Source organism: Triturus cristatus, chromosome 4_2, assembly GCF_964204655.1.
Source record: "Triturus cristatus chromosome 4_2, aTriCri1.1, whole genome shotgun sequence".
Taxonomy (NCBI): domain Eukaryota; kingdom Metazoa; phylum Chordata; class Amphibia; order Caudata; family Salamandridae; genus Triturus; species Triturus cristatus.
The window spans coordinates 942242689-942257956 of NC_140586.1; positions in this window are offsets into that span (position 1 = coordinate 942242689).

The window sequence follows — 15268 nt, forward strand, 5'->3', positions numbered from 1 at the left end:
GGAGTGTCATGTAACGATTTTTACTTTCAGAAAGGTAAAACTACGGTGGCTTGATGTTGCAAGGACTGACAAGAAGGTAACAGTTGAGTAATGGAAATGTATTTTTGTGTATTTGGTCCTATCATGAATTGTTCTTGCTGGTCCTGTACGTTAGAAGAGAAACAGTAAAGTTATATTTGACAGCAGATTTCCATTGCCTGGTGATCTGCTGTCAAAAGGAGGGTAAGGATTTTAAACCTGACAAATTAAACAGGCCCAAATATTGGGTTTTGGGCTGCAGTTTTACAGTTCATAAAAGTGTCACCGCTTACTCACATATGCTATTGAAATTTGTCTATGCTTTTTGTGCTGGATATACAGCAAGTATATCTGATGGCTTGACGTTTTGTGCGTTTTTAATTTTTTTTTGCATGTTTTCGTTGTTTTTGTTGCTGCTTTTGATACTATTACAAGTTTACCTGTGTTGTGAGGGGATGGTCATGACGATGCCCATCGCTACGCAACAGTTGGTTGAACTTGTTCTGGTTACTAAATTCCACAGCTAATGATATTTCATGCTATGAACATGAGAGACAACACTTTACCAGTGCATGTCTATTTGGCTATAATTGTATTGAAGGGAAATAAAAGAGGTATACAGGATCAAAGTGTGTCACCTGTAGTTAGTCACGTTACTGCCCCTTCCCTTAAAGGAACAGGCAGCCTTACATTTATGTATCCTTGATTGGACCTAAGGATGAAATTATAGATCTGTGACTCAAGGTGGCCTAATTTCTATATTACATTAGTTAATGATGTTCTGTTTCCTAAGTAGCATATGGCTCTTGCTCCTTAAAAGAAAAACCAGGTTTTCATATTTTTCCCTGAAGAAGGAACTGGAACATTACCTAGGGTTACTGTATATGGTGTAGTCGCCAGCGGTAGAGTTAAAATGTGTGTAACTTCGGCCTTTTGTGTATCATCCGTACTCTTGATGTTGTGTCACATGCCTGACTATCATCCAAATAATTTTTGTTCTTCCTATAGATTTTTTTTTCTTTTGTTGCTTCTCCCCTGACCAATGTCGCATTATGCTTAGTTATTGGGGATTTTAGTTGTGCCCTAGTTCCAATTCCCTTTTCTGTATTCCTTTCACCAGTCAGCCCATTTATTATTGTAGGTGTATTGTTCAGGTACACACTTCCAGACTACAGTGATCAATCAATCAATCAATCAGTGACACTTATAGAGCGCGCTACATACCCGTAGGGTCTCAAGGCGCTGGGGGAGGGGGGGTGCCGCTACTGCTCGAACAGCCAGGTCTTCAGCTTCTTCCTGAAGGAGAGGTGGTCTTGGGTCAGGCGCTGGTCGGCCGGGAGGGAGTTCCAGGTCTTGGCGGCCAGGTAGGAGAAGGACCTTCCTCCTGTAGTCGCTCTTCGGATGCGGGGGACGGCGGCGAGGGCGTGGTTGGCTGATCGGAGGTGGCGTTTGGGAGCGTAGAAGTTGATCCGGCTGTTGAGGTAGCTCGGGCCTTGGTCGTGTAGGGCTTTGTGTGCGTGGGTGAGGAGGCGGAAGGTGATTCTTTTGTTGACGGGGAGCCAGTGAAGGTCTCTCAGATGTCCGGAGATGTGGCTGGTTCATGGGATGTCGAGGATGAGTCTGGCTGAGGCGTTCTGGATCCGCTGGAGTCTCTTCTGGAGCTTGGCGGTGGTACCGGCGTAGAGGGCGTTGCCGTAGTCCAGTCGGCTGGTGACGAGGGCCTGGGTGACGGTCTTCCTGGTCTCGGTGGGGATCCACCAGAAGATCTTCCGTAGCATGCGTAGGATGTTGAAGCACGCCGAGGAGACGTTGTTGACTTGCCTGGTCATGGAGAGGGAGGAGTCCAGGATGAAGCCCAGGTTGCGTGCATGGTCTGTCGGTTTGGGTGCGGTGCCCAGGGCGGGAGGCCACCAGGAGTCGTCCCAGGCGGAGGGTGAAGAGCCCAGGATGAGGACCTCCGTCTTGTCAGAGTTCAGTTGCAGGCGGCTGGTCGTCATCTACTCGGCTACCTCTTTCATCCCTTCGTGTAGGTTGGCTCTGGCGGTGGCGGGGTCGTTGGTCAGGGAGAGGATCAGCTGGGTGTCGTCGGCGTAGGAGATTATGCTGAGGTTGTGTTGGCGTGCGATGGCCGCGAGGGGGCTCATGTAGACGTTGAAGAGGGTGGGGCTCAGAGAGGATCCTTGAGGGACGCCGCAGATGACTTCGGAGGCCTCTGACTTGTACGGTGGTAGGCGGACTCTCTGAGTTCTTCCGTCGAGGAAGGAGATGATCCATTCCAGCGCCTTGTCCTGGATTCCGATGTTGCTGAGGCGCTGTATTAGGGTGCGGTGGCAGACAGTGTTGAATGCCGCGGAGAGGTCTAGGAGGATGAGGGCCGCTGTTTCTCCGTTGTCCATCAGGGCTCGGATGTCATCGGTGGCGGCGATGAGGGCGGTCTCGGTGCTGTGATTGGCTCGGAAGCCGGACTGTGAGGGGTCGAGGGATCCATTCGTCTCGAGGAAGGCGGCCATCTGCTTGTTGACGGTCTTCTCGATGACTTTGGCTGGAAACGGGAGGAGCGAGATGGGGCGATAGTTCTTGTGTTCGGTGGGGTCTGCTGTTGGTTTTTTGAGTAGAGCGCTGAGTTCGGCGTGCTTCCAGCTCTCAGGGAAGGTGGCGGTGTCGAAGGATGTGTTGATGATGTCTCGCAGGTGGGGTGCGATGACAGCGTCGGCCTTGTTGAAGACGTGGTGAGGGCAGGGGTCGGTTGGTGATCCGGAGTGGATGGAGTTCATCGTGCGGATGGTGTCTTCGGTGCTGATCGGGGTCCAGGCGTGGAGGGTGGTGGTGGGGGGTGGTTGTTCGGTCATGGTGTGCGTTGGTTGGTTGTTGAAGCTGTTGTGTATGTCCGCGATCTTGTTGTGGAAGTATGAAGCGAGGGAGTTGCAGAGGTCTTGCGATGGGGTGATGTCGTTGTTTCCTGCGCTGGGGTTGGATAGCTCTTTCACGATGTTGAAGAGTTCCTTGCTGTTGTGTGCGTTGTTGTCCAGCCAGTCCTTGAATGCAGTTTTCTTGGCGGCGCGGATCAGCTGGTGGTACTTCCGAGTGGCCCGCTTGAGGGTGGTCCTGTTGTCCGGTGTAGGTTCCCTTCTCCAGACTTTCTCGAGGGCTCGGCAGTTCTTCTTGGAGCTCTTGAGTTCGTCGGTGAACCACGGGGCTTTCTTGCTGCCGGGTCTGCTGGGCGGGGTCCTCAGCGGGGCGAGCTCGTCCGCGCAGTTGCTGATCCACTTCGTGAGGTTGTCGGCGGCCTGGCTGGGGTTCGCTGAGCTGGCAGGAGGGTGCTGGCTCAGGGAGGTGGCGAGCTGGTCTGCTGTGATCTTGTTCCAGCTTCTGCGGGCGGCCTGTTGCTGGTGGTGGTGGGTCGTCGTTCTCTTGAAGGTGAAGTGGACGCAGCTGTGGTCCGTCCATTGGAGCTCTGTGGCGTGGCTGAAGTTGATGTCTGTGCTGGAGGAGAAGACTGCGTCGAGTGTGTGTCCGGCGAGGTGGGTGGGGGTGGACACCAGCTGCTTGAGTCCAAGATTGGCGAGGTTGTCGAGCAGGGTGCTGGTGTTGCGGTCGTTGTTGTTCTCCAGATGGAAGTTGAGGTCTCCCAGGAGGATGTAGTCAGCGGAGGGGAGGGCCTGCGGGCTGACGAAGTCGGCGATGTCCTCGCTGAATGGGGTGCGTGGTCCCGGGGGTCGGTAGATCAGGGTGCCTCTGAGGGTGGTGTTCGGGTTGGTGTGGATCTGGAAATGCAGGTGTTCGGCGCTGGTCAGGGTGTTGTCGGTGCTGGTCGTGAGACGGATGGTGTTCCTGTGGATGATGGCGATGCCTCCTCCCATCTGGTTGGCGTTGCGGTCCCTCCGGACGATCTTGTAGCCCTCTGGGATGGCGATGGCGATGTCGGGAGCTGAAGAGGCGTTCATCCAGGTCTCCGTGAGGAAGGCAACGTCAGGGGCTGTGGCATCTAGGAGGTTCCAGAGTTCGATGGCGTGTCTGTGGATGGAGCAGGTGTTGAGCAGGATGCACTTGAGGTGGGTGCTGCTGGTGTTTGACTTGGCGGGTGCTGGTGCGAGGCAGGTCCGGATGCAGGTGAATTTGCAGGCGTGGCAGCTGAAAGGTCCGTGGGTGTGTCGTGGTGTGGCTTGGTGGCATTCTGGGAGTCGGCCGGTGTTGAGTGCGATGAGGGTGGCGGCGGAGTACGTCAGGCGGGTAGGTCGGGGTCTTCGTGGGCCAGGGGTCCTGGCGCTGGGCGCGGTCCAGGCGCGGACGGGCGCAGACGGGCTTGCCTTTGGCGCGCCTTCGGCGCACAATCGGCGCGCCCGCTGCGCGTGACCGCTGCGCGTTCGCACGGTCGCCATTTAAGGCGAAGTGCGCGGGTGGGCGGAGCAGCTGGGAGGCGGGAGCGGGGAGGGAACAGAAGAGAAAAGGGGCGGGGCAAATGGCGGTGGCGGGAAGCGGGAAGCGGGGAGGGAGAGCGGAGGGCGGCGAGGTAGGCGGGCAAACAGGAAGGAAACTGAAACACGGTACAGAGATTACATTAAATGAAACAGGCACAAATGGAGGGCAAAATAAAAGGCAAAAACAGGAAGGAAAACGATGTCACGGCACAAAAAGTACAAGCACAAATGGAGGGCAAAATAAATGGCAAAAACAGGAAGGAAAACGATGTCACGGCACAAAAAATACAAGCACAAATGGAGGGCAAAACAATGGCGAAAACCAATGGGGAGCGACCAAGGCGGCAGCGAGGCCGGCGGCGAGGCAGTAAGGCAGGCAATGGGGCACACGCAGCAGCTGGTGGCCGTGCGGCGCGGGGGTGTTCCACAAGTGGGTCAGTGATGTACCAGGGACCCCCATATTATGTATAATTCCCTTTTGTATGACCAGACTGGTTTTCAAGAATTTTCCTTAGGCCTGCTTCAATGTTTTCCAGCCTGACTGTCAGAGTAGCGATAGACTGGTTAACTGACTGAATATTATAGTAAGACAAGTTTTCCATCACAAAAGGAGATATCTTACGTTTACTTTTTGAACATGACGAATTTTCAATGTCTATTTTTAATGTGGTTTTTACCCTTTTGTTCCTGCTGCTTTAATTTTTGGTGGGATCAGATGTGTTCTAATCATGCAAATATCAGGACCCTCTAGTTCTTGTCTTTTGTTTGCATATTTGACTATTAGCCTGTGTATTGCATATTGCACCTGATGTGAAAGTTTTCTACATGCCCATGATAATCTGTACCATGTGATTTCTCTATTGAGATGTTCTAGATAAGGAATTTAGGAACACCTAGATGTAATCATTGAGAAAAAAAAATGTGTTTGCCCCATTACACAATGCCACCATATGTGAAGACATCCATGTAGATAGAATTCTCGTGTAGTTATCTACCCTTAGATGATGGAGGCTCTCACACGGAAACCCAATTGAAAAGATTAAAGACGCTGTTTTACCTACTGCCTTTATATTTGTTTTGCTTTTTGAGAATGACAGTGTATTCTGTACCAAAATTGTCCCATGGCGTGTGGCCACTCCTTTGAAAGACCGCGGGCCACCTGTTTGCAGTCCCCTTGTTATACAATGAACTGTTTAAAGCATCGCACTTGCTTCATCAGAAGGCGTTCAACATCAGAAAAGAAGGAGGAGCTGGTTTTGCCACAGAACCAGAATTTCAGTGCACAAGAGCGCTTGTCATGTGCTGGTAACCTCTGACAGTGTGCAGTCCCTTGAGCCTCTTGGCCTGAGTTTTTGGCCACACCCCCCCCTCTTTTCCTTTGCTCCAATGGAAGTGCAGTGCACCGGCGGATCCAAGATTGACAAAAGGCACTAATTCTAGGGCCCATGAAAGAGCAGCCCAAGCGTCCTCTGACACTGAATGATGAGTGTTGGAGCCTGAGAATGGTCCCGGGTCTGCACGAGATGACCTATGCCCTTGATCAATGGAGAGCATACTACCTGTAGTGCCTGCCGCAAAGGAGAGATACCGGTGCACTGCCTTGAAACATTGAGACTTTCAAGAGAGCTGTGGGTGTTTGCCAGGAGGGCACTCCAACTAAGCAGTACTTTTCTCATGAAAGGCTTGAATGGAGAGGCCCATGCGAAAGAAAACAACAGAAGAAGATTTGATGGACAATAGAAGCCTGCCAGAGAGGCTTTTTGAACGGACTCTGGGCGTAGTTGGTTTCACAAGAGGTTTCCGTGTGATTGTATAGACTAGGTGTTAGGAGACTGATTGTTTTGCTGGCATTGTTTTAAAGTACTATTCTGTTTAGTAAAAACAGAATAAAGTCCATTTTCTGTGGAAAGAGTACCCCCTTTTCACCTCAGAGCATTAATGAGGGTCACCACTGTTTCACCTGAACATACAAAACAAATCACTGAATTGCATAGGAGCCCTAAAAATGTTACTAGATAGTTTTAGGATTTGCTTTCTGCTTACGGTTGTGAAAAATTACTATTTCATTTGTAATAGTGGTCACTACTTTCTCCCGTTGTCTATATGTTCTCAATAACGTGTTTTCAAGTATCTTTTTTAAACATGACGTTGTCATTTATGGGTGGGATTGTTTTTCTCTACCGAATTGACTTCTGCACCCGCTTCCCAACCTATGTCTTTTCCCACTACTGTTTCTTTGCACTCTTTTCACCCTTTTCCTGAACATGAGCATGTTAGAAGATCAGAATTCGTAAGCAATTCTTTTGTACAGCTTCTGCATCAACACTAGTTAGTAATGACCATCACTAATTATTGGGTGTGTGATCTTATGCCGCCTACTACAGACAGAGGTATTCCTTATTTTGTCCTGCCATATGTGGCCTTTGTGCTACTACATGTGTAAGGAGACGTGTCCCGTGAGAGTTGCTAAGTAATAAGATGATGCTACAGCAACATCTCCATGACTTCATGAATGTAGACCTGGACTCGGATTGATATGAGTATAGTTATTGCCTATGTAAGGGCAAAAGGAGGGTCTGTGGTACTTTGAAATTTGGGACCGCGTAGGAGGCAAGGCCCTACCCCTGTCCATTCCGGTATTAGCGAACCGCAAATGGCCAATACGGTATGTACAAGTACTTTGCATAACATTTCATTGATAAATATACTATGTATACGATGTTATGCATTGGCTCCGTGGGTTCCATCTTGCAGCGGTGGCCATCTTATAGTTGCCCTCACATAGGCTACACTTTAAGAACAAATACAGGCCTCTAGAACACATGCACCTTCCTTTGACTTCTCTGTGACCTGTGCGAATTGGCTCCACCGCCCCAGGTCAGTCCGGTCCCACGAGCTGCCCGTCCTATGGCCACCTGTGATTAGCATCAGGGTTTGACACACCATAAAGCCTTTTCATCCCACACAAGCCTCCGGCTAATCTCTTTCACACCTGACTGTTCCTGCTTTATGGCCTGTTTTGCAAACAGGAGCTGCCCGTGTTTATTGGGGTCTGCTGATATCTGATGAGGGATCTGAGCCTCGCTGGGTAAATAATTGCGGGCTGGCTGAACTGAAATGTGGGATTGTAATCATGACTCTGCTTGTTCTTTGAAGTAAAATATGTGAATGACCAACTGCAAGAGAAGGGCGGTGTTGTCCAGAGCGTAATATTCTGTATAAAAGAGAAGACTGGTTTTTGTTCTGCAGACTGCCTCATTCAGTTGCTAAGGCTTCTGTGCGACGTAGTCTCACTCATTTGAGTTTAATAAAGATGTCTTTTCATATTTCAGCTTCTTTGCCAAGTTCTTTGTTATATTACCATGAGAGTGGAATTTTCATATACCACAACAGGAAGTACTCGAAGTCATAGGGTGCTACCCCTGGCACCTCTGGGGTCTCAAAAATCAGAGTACTTCAAGACAATGCTTAAATCCCCATACAGAGAATGGAACCTAATGAACTGCAAGTCCAAACAGAGCTTGTGTGTAATTACAGGAATGCTCAAGTCCTCACAGAGATGGTATGTTTTTTAGAGTGACATTCAAGTCCCCACAAAGATAGTGTGTTATTATAGTGATTTTCAAGTCCCAACAGAGATAGTGTGTTATAGTGATTTAAGTCCCCACAAAGATAGTGTGTGAATAAGTCCCCACTGAAATAGTGGGTACATTCAAAGCTTAAGTCCCATTATAAAGAGTGTGAAGCTAATGCTGTTCAAGTCTACACCGAGGCTGTTTATAATGAGAGGATTGCTCAATTCCCCACAAGGATGCTATGCTATTATAGTGATTTTCAAGTCCCCACAAAGATAGTGTGCGAAGATGATTGTGTTTAAGTCCCCAGTGAAACAGTGTTTAAAGGCAAAGCTTAAATCTCATGACAGAAAGTATGAAACTAATGATCAAGTTCACACACAGGTTGTGTACAATTTTAGGAATGTTCAAGTTCCCACAGAGATGGTATGTTTTTATAATGATGTTCATGTCCCCACATAGATAGTGTGCTATAGTGGTGTTCAAGAACCCGCAAAGATAGTGTTATTAAAGTGATGTTCAAGTCCCCAAAGAGATAGTGTGTTATCATTGTGATGTTCAAGTCCCAACAGAGATAGTGTGAGGAGATGATTGTATTCAAGTCTTCACTTAAATAGTGTGTAAATACAAAGCTTAAATCCCCAGTGAGTGTTAAACAAATGATGATCAAGTCCAAACAGAGGTTGTATGTAAATATAGGAAGGCTCACGCACCCCCAGAGATGATATGTTATTATACTGAAGTGCATGTTCCTACAAAGGTAATGTGTTATTATAATGATGTTCACAGTGCACTGCAAAATGCATCACTGGACACACCATACCTCCCTGCCATTTTTCACAACCCCTATTACTCCAGCGATCTAACATTAAAGGCAGCATCCCCACTCAGAAAATTGTTCAAGCTAGAGTGGTAAGATGGCGGGGCAAAGCTGATCTTTGCCAAAAGTCCTGAGAGGAGCTTTGACAGTCGTGAGACTTAAGAGAGCAGTGAGCATTTCTTGGCCAGAGTATTTTACACAGAGAATATGCACCGGAACACGATGATTCTACTTATCTGCTCTGGAGATTTTGAATTTCTCAGAACTTTCCTCTTTTTTTATAAATAACCTGTTTCAGTTCCACAGGGAGTAAAAAAACACTGCACTGCATTTATAACCTCACATCTTAAAACACAAGTGGTATTATGAAAAATGTCAATACACCTGGACTTAATAAATAGTCATCTTGATAATATCAAATCTGCTCATCAGGGCTCCCGTACACTGTGCACATGGCCCGAAATCATTTTGTGCAATAGGAAACTAAAATAAAGAATTTTACTCCTAAGATCGAGGACCTAGAAAATTGGATGTGCTGCAGTAATTTGCACATTCTAGGGATTCCAGATGGAAATAAAGGGGATGCCACAAAGCCAAAGCAGATAATGCTGGATCTTGTTTCAAGTATCTTTTTGTAGAAATCTGGACGACTTTTCAATTTTTTTAACAAGGATTACTCGTGGCTACAAGTTGAACAACCCAGTGCTGGAGCCTGGTAGAGGAAATGTATATTTTTGTGTGGCTTGGGATTGTCTACACTACATAGGGATCGTAGTAGGCAGAAATTAAGGAACATATGGGACCATCTTTTGGACTGGCTCTGTACTTCGATTCCTGGATGTTGTGATGAATTCCTATGATTTTGGTATATGGCCAATGAATGAATTGGCATTTCTTTGAACAGTGGTGTGTGAAGTGATACTGCTGTGAATGATATATGTTTTGATTACTGTTCTAAGAAGTTTAAAAAGTTATGTATTTGTATCTAATATATTTTTGTTGGAATGTGCTTTTAATGCTATGCGGACACATATTTTAATCTTTGTGTACTTCTGGAGGTTATGGGGCCAATTGTGTTATTATTTCCTTCTTTAACAGGGCTCTCACCTACCTCTTGATTTTTTGCCTGGGATATCCTATCCCCTCTTGGTCTCCACCCGGTTCCGCTGCGGTAGTGTGCCGATTGAGAGGAGGGTGTGTTTGAGAATCAGCTGCTCTGGCTCACGCTCTCGGCACTTCCGGATTGCCTCTACTTAAATCGATGCCGTGGCGAGCGCGCAGCGGACGCGTGCTGTGGGCCCGCCGCTGTCGTGGCGAAGGCGCGCCTAAGGCAAGCCCATCTGCGCCAGTGTGTGCCTGGCTGTCGCCAGACAAGCTGGTGGTTTCATTAAAGGTATGGTCACCCATTCTATGGCTCATCTCCTTGCTATCAAGAATGGACTAAGCCCTGCATTATTTTATAGGCACACTCAGGCGCTCCCCTGCCAAATCAGACAGCTGCACTGGCCACGCCGTTCTGCACAACAACGATTCCATTTGCGCCTTGTTTCGTTTGATGCTATTTTAATGAATCTGGTTTTCATGACAACCTATTCGTGTTTGCACCGTTGCCGCCATGTTATGCACCCTTCCCATAAATCACAGAGGACTAGCGCTTTTTGGTAGAAATGGGTTTTCCTGCAGTGGTCGCGCAACTTTCATCCCATCAGGTTTTGATGAGCCGTTGGCACTTCCAAGCTGTGCAATGCACTGTAAGAGTGCCGGGTCTGTTGATGCACTTGAAAGATGGTTAAGTCTCCATATATAATTTGAAAAAAAGATTTGAATATAGTTAACACACACAAAACCAATGGTGCTGCTGCTGTAGCGCTTTGTCTTCTCGGCAGTACACTCGCAGCGCTGTGATATGTGCGGTGTCTCTACTGCATGAAGAGTGAGGCTGCACCACTTCACCTCCACAATACCCAAGCTGTGTGCAGGGAGGTTTGTTTGGCCAATGTGCTCTAACTCTGCCTGAGGGAACTTGTGCTGTTGCAGCCTGCGCCCCCCCTGCTCTGTCTGCTCTGCTGCTGTAAGTCCTGGTCCTCTCTTGTGTGCAGGGAGGTTTGTTTGGCCAATGTGCTCTAACTCTGCCTGAGGGAACTTGTACTGTTGCAGCCTGCGCCCCCCCCCCTGCTCTGTCTGCTCTGCTGCTGTAAGTCCTGGTCCTCTCTTGTGTGCAGGGAGGTTTGTTTGGCCAATGAGGGAACTTGTACTGTTGCAGCCTGCGCCCCCCCTGCTCTGCCTGCTCTGCTGCTGTAAGTCCTGGTCCTCTCTTGTGTGCAGGGAGGTTTGTTTGACCAATGTGCTCTAACTCTGCCTGAGGGAACTTGTACTGTTGCAGCCTGTGCTCCCGCTGCTCTGCCTGCTCTGTTGCTGTAAGTCCTGGTCCTCTCTTGTGTGCAGGGAGGTTTGTTTGGCCAATGGGCTTTCACTCTGCCTGAGGGAACTTGTACTGTTGCAGCCTGCGCCCCCCCCTGCTCTGTCTGCTCTGCTGCTGTGAGTCCTGGTCCTCTCTTGTGTGCAGGGAGGTTTGTTTGGCCAATGAGGGAACTTGTACTGTTGCAGCCTGCGCCCCCCCCCTGCTCTGCCTGCTCTGCTGCTGTGAGTCCTGGTCCTCTCTTGTGTGCAGGGAGGTTTGTTTGGCCAATGAGGGAACTTGTACTGTTGCAGCCTGTGCTCCCCCTGCTCTGTCTGCTCTGCTGCTGTAAGTCCTGGTCCTCTCTTGTGTGCAGGGAGGTTTGTTTGGCCAATGAGGGAACTTGTACTGTTGCAGCCTGTGCTCCCCCTGCTCTGCTGCTGTAAGTCCTGGTCCTCTCTTGTGTGCAGGGAGGTTTGTTTGGCCAATGTGCTCTAACTCTGCCTGAGGGAACTTGTGCTGTTGCAGCCTGTGCTCCCCCTGCTCTGCTGCTGTAAGTCCTGGTCCTCTCCTGTGTGATGGGGGATTGTGCACGCCCTCCTCTTCTCTGCCTGTTTCTGTGTGACTTTGGCTGCTGTCTCTCTTCTGTTTGTTTCAAAAGCTTTATAACGCCTTTTTACTTCATGAAACCCATTTCTATTGCTTTTGTCAAACGTCATTCCCTTGATGCATTGCGGCCACATCTGGAATATCGGCGGGAAAGCGCGTAGGTCTGAGTGTGCAGGAATTGTGCAACGTGGAAGATATGGTGCTGCATCCAGGCCATGACAAGTTCCTTCACAAAAGGAGACCGTTTGTCACGAGTTCCAGTGACACCAATAACTTGCACTTAAGTATTGAACGTTTTCAGCCACCAGAAACGGAAATAAGTAGCTGTTTGCCTCAAAAAGTGAGTTTCCTGTCTAAATCAGAAATGTTGAATGCATGCACTTAACCCACTGAGCTTTCTGGCTGGCCCACTAGCTCGGCACCACTATTGCCTATTGACAACCCCACGACCTCAGGACACCGTATATAGGGGGGGGGCTCCCAGAGACCCATGCACCATATACAGTATGAGAGAACTGGGGAACCCGCAGGCCTGACCTAATGCATGGATTCACACAGAGCTGGCAGACAGTCTCCAGACGGGGAATCCAGGCATAAGCCCCTGTACCCCGCCACTAACCAGCAGCTGCCCCTAACCAGCAGTGTTGCCAGGGAGAAGGGAAACGCCCCTGTCAAAGGGAGTGAACTGAGTCCCAGGCAGAGGCCTCGACTATTTAGGGGTGCATGTGTGCAGCCACTCCAGCTGTATCTCCAAACATGTTAAATCCCATTTACAAGTTACATGTCACACAATGGGAACAACTATTTTCCGGCTAGTTTCACAGTGAATTCTCTATTCTTTGTTGCTTAGCTCACACTTGTACCACCTGCTCTCAGTAGATAGTAAATGAGGTGGAGGCGGCTAGTGTGGGCTGATGAGAGGAGGCGGGGAGAGGGAAGGGGACTGGATGACAGAAATTCAAATGTGAAATGGCTTTCTTCTTAAAATGTCTCCCTTCGGTATTCCCAAATGTTACCACGCATGCGCAGAGCTCCCTTCACCTCTGTTTCTATGTCTCCAGCTTCATTCTTCTACACATCATTAGTTGTCGCTGTATCTCTCTCTATCCAAATATGTGTTAATATAGCTGGGCGGGTGAGTGAACCTGCTGCAGAGGTCCGGGTATCAACTGAAAGTCACCTGTTTTTGCTATTACCATCTCTCTGACGCTGAAATAAATGGGTTTTTATACCGTGCCGTAAAATCACCTGTACTGTTCCTCAAAGGCCAACCATATGTTCAGATGGCAGGACAAAATACACTTTTTACCGTTTTACATCTATGATTGCAACTGCAGCATGAATGAAATATATCGGATTCTCTGTCCAAATAAAATCATTGGAGAAAGAAGCATCCATGAGCTGAGCAGCTGCCTCCTTTCATGAGCGACCTCTCTCCTTCCTCGCGCAGTGGTAGGGATCCTGTAACGCGTGCACACAAACATGAGCTGAGCAGCTGCCTCCTTTCATGAGCGGCCTCTCTCCTTCCTTGTGCAGTGGTAGGGATCCTGTAACGCTTGCACACAAACATGAGCTGAGCAGCTGCCTCCTTCCATGAGCGACCTCTCTCCTTCCTCGCGCAGTGGTAGGGATCCTGTAACGCGTGCACACAAACATGAGCTGAGCAGCTGCCTCCTTTCATGAGCGGCCTCTCTCCTTCCTTGTGCAGTGGTAGGGATCCTGTAACGCGCGCACACAAACATGAGCTGAGCAGAAGCCTCCTTTCATGAGCGGCCTCTCTCCTTCCTCGCGCAGTGGTAGGGATCCTGTAACGCGTGCACACAAACATGAGCTGAGCAGCTGCCTCCTTCCATGAGCGGCCTCTCTCCTTCCTCGCGCAGTGGTAGGGATCCTGTAACGCGTGCACACAAACATGAGCTGAGCAGCTGCCTCCTTTCATGAGCGACCTCTCTCCTTCCTCGCGCAGTGGTAGGGATCCTGTAACGCGCGCACACAAACATGAGCTGAGCAGCTGCCTCCTTTCATGAGCGGCCTCTCTCCTTCCTTGTGCAGTGGTAGGGATCCTGTAACGCGTGCACACAAACATGAGCTGAGCAGCTGCCTCCTTTCATGAGCGACCTCTCTCCTTCCTCGCGCAGTGGTAGGGATCCTGTAACGTGTGCACACAAACATGAGCTGAGCAGCTGCCTCCTTTCATGAGCGGCCTCTCTCCTTCCTTGTGCAGTGGTAGGGATCCTGTAACGCGTGCACACAAACATGAGCTGAGCAGCTGCCTCCTTCCATGAGCGACCTCTCTCCTTCCTCGCGCAGTGGTAGGGATCCTGTAACGCGTGCACACAAACATGAGCTGAGCAGCTGCCTCCTTCCATGAGCGACCTCTCTCCTTCCTCGCGCAGTGGTAGGGATCCTGTAACGCGTGCACACAAACATGAGCTGAGCAGCTGCCTCCTTTCATGAGCGACCTCTCTCCTTCCTCGCACAGTGGTAGGGATCCTGTAACGCGTGCACACAAACATGAGCTGAGCAGCTGCCTCCTTTCATGAGCGACCTCTCTCCTTCCTCGCGCAGTGGTAGGGATCCTGTAACGCGTGCACACAAACATGAGCTGAGCAGCTGCCTCCTTTCATGAGCGGCCTCTCTCCTTCCTCGCGCAGTGGTAGGGATCCTGTAACGCGTGCACACAAACATGAGCTGCGCAGCTGCCTCCTTCCATGAGCGACCTCTCTCCTTCCTCGCGCAGTGGTAGGGATCCTGTAACGCGTGCACACAAACATGAGCTGAGCAGCTGCCTCCTTTCATGAGCGACCTCTCTCCTTCCTCGCGCAGTGGTAGGGATCCTGTAACGCGTGCACACAAACATGAGCTGAGCAGCTGCCTCCTTTCATGAGCGGCCTCTCTCCTTCCTCGCGCAGTGGTAGGGATCCTGTAACGCGTGCACACAAACATGAGCTGAGCAGCTGCCTCCTTCCATGAGCGGCCTCTCTCCTTCCTCGCGCAGTGGTAGGGATCCTGTAACGCGTGCACACAAACATGAGCTGAGCAGCTGCCTCCTTCCATGAGCGACCTCTCTCCTTCCTCGCGCAGTGGTAGGGATCCTGTAACGCGTGCACACAAACATGAGCTGAGCAGCTGCCTCCTTCCATGAGCGACCTCTCTCCTTCCTCGCGCAGTGGTAGGGATCCTGTAACGCGTGCACACAAACATGAGCTGAGCAGCTGCCTCCTTCCATGAGCGACCTCTCTCCTTCCTTGTGCAGTGGTAGGGATCCTGTAACGCGTGCACACAAACATGAGCTGAGCAGCTGCCTCCTTTCATGAGCGGCCTCTCTCCTTCCTTGTGCAGTGGTAGGGATCCTGTAACGCGTGCACACAAACATGAGCTGAGCAGCTGCCTCCTTCCATGAGCGACCTCTCTCCTTCCTCGCGCAGTG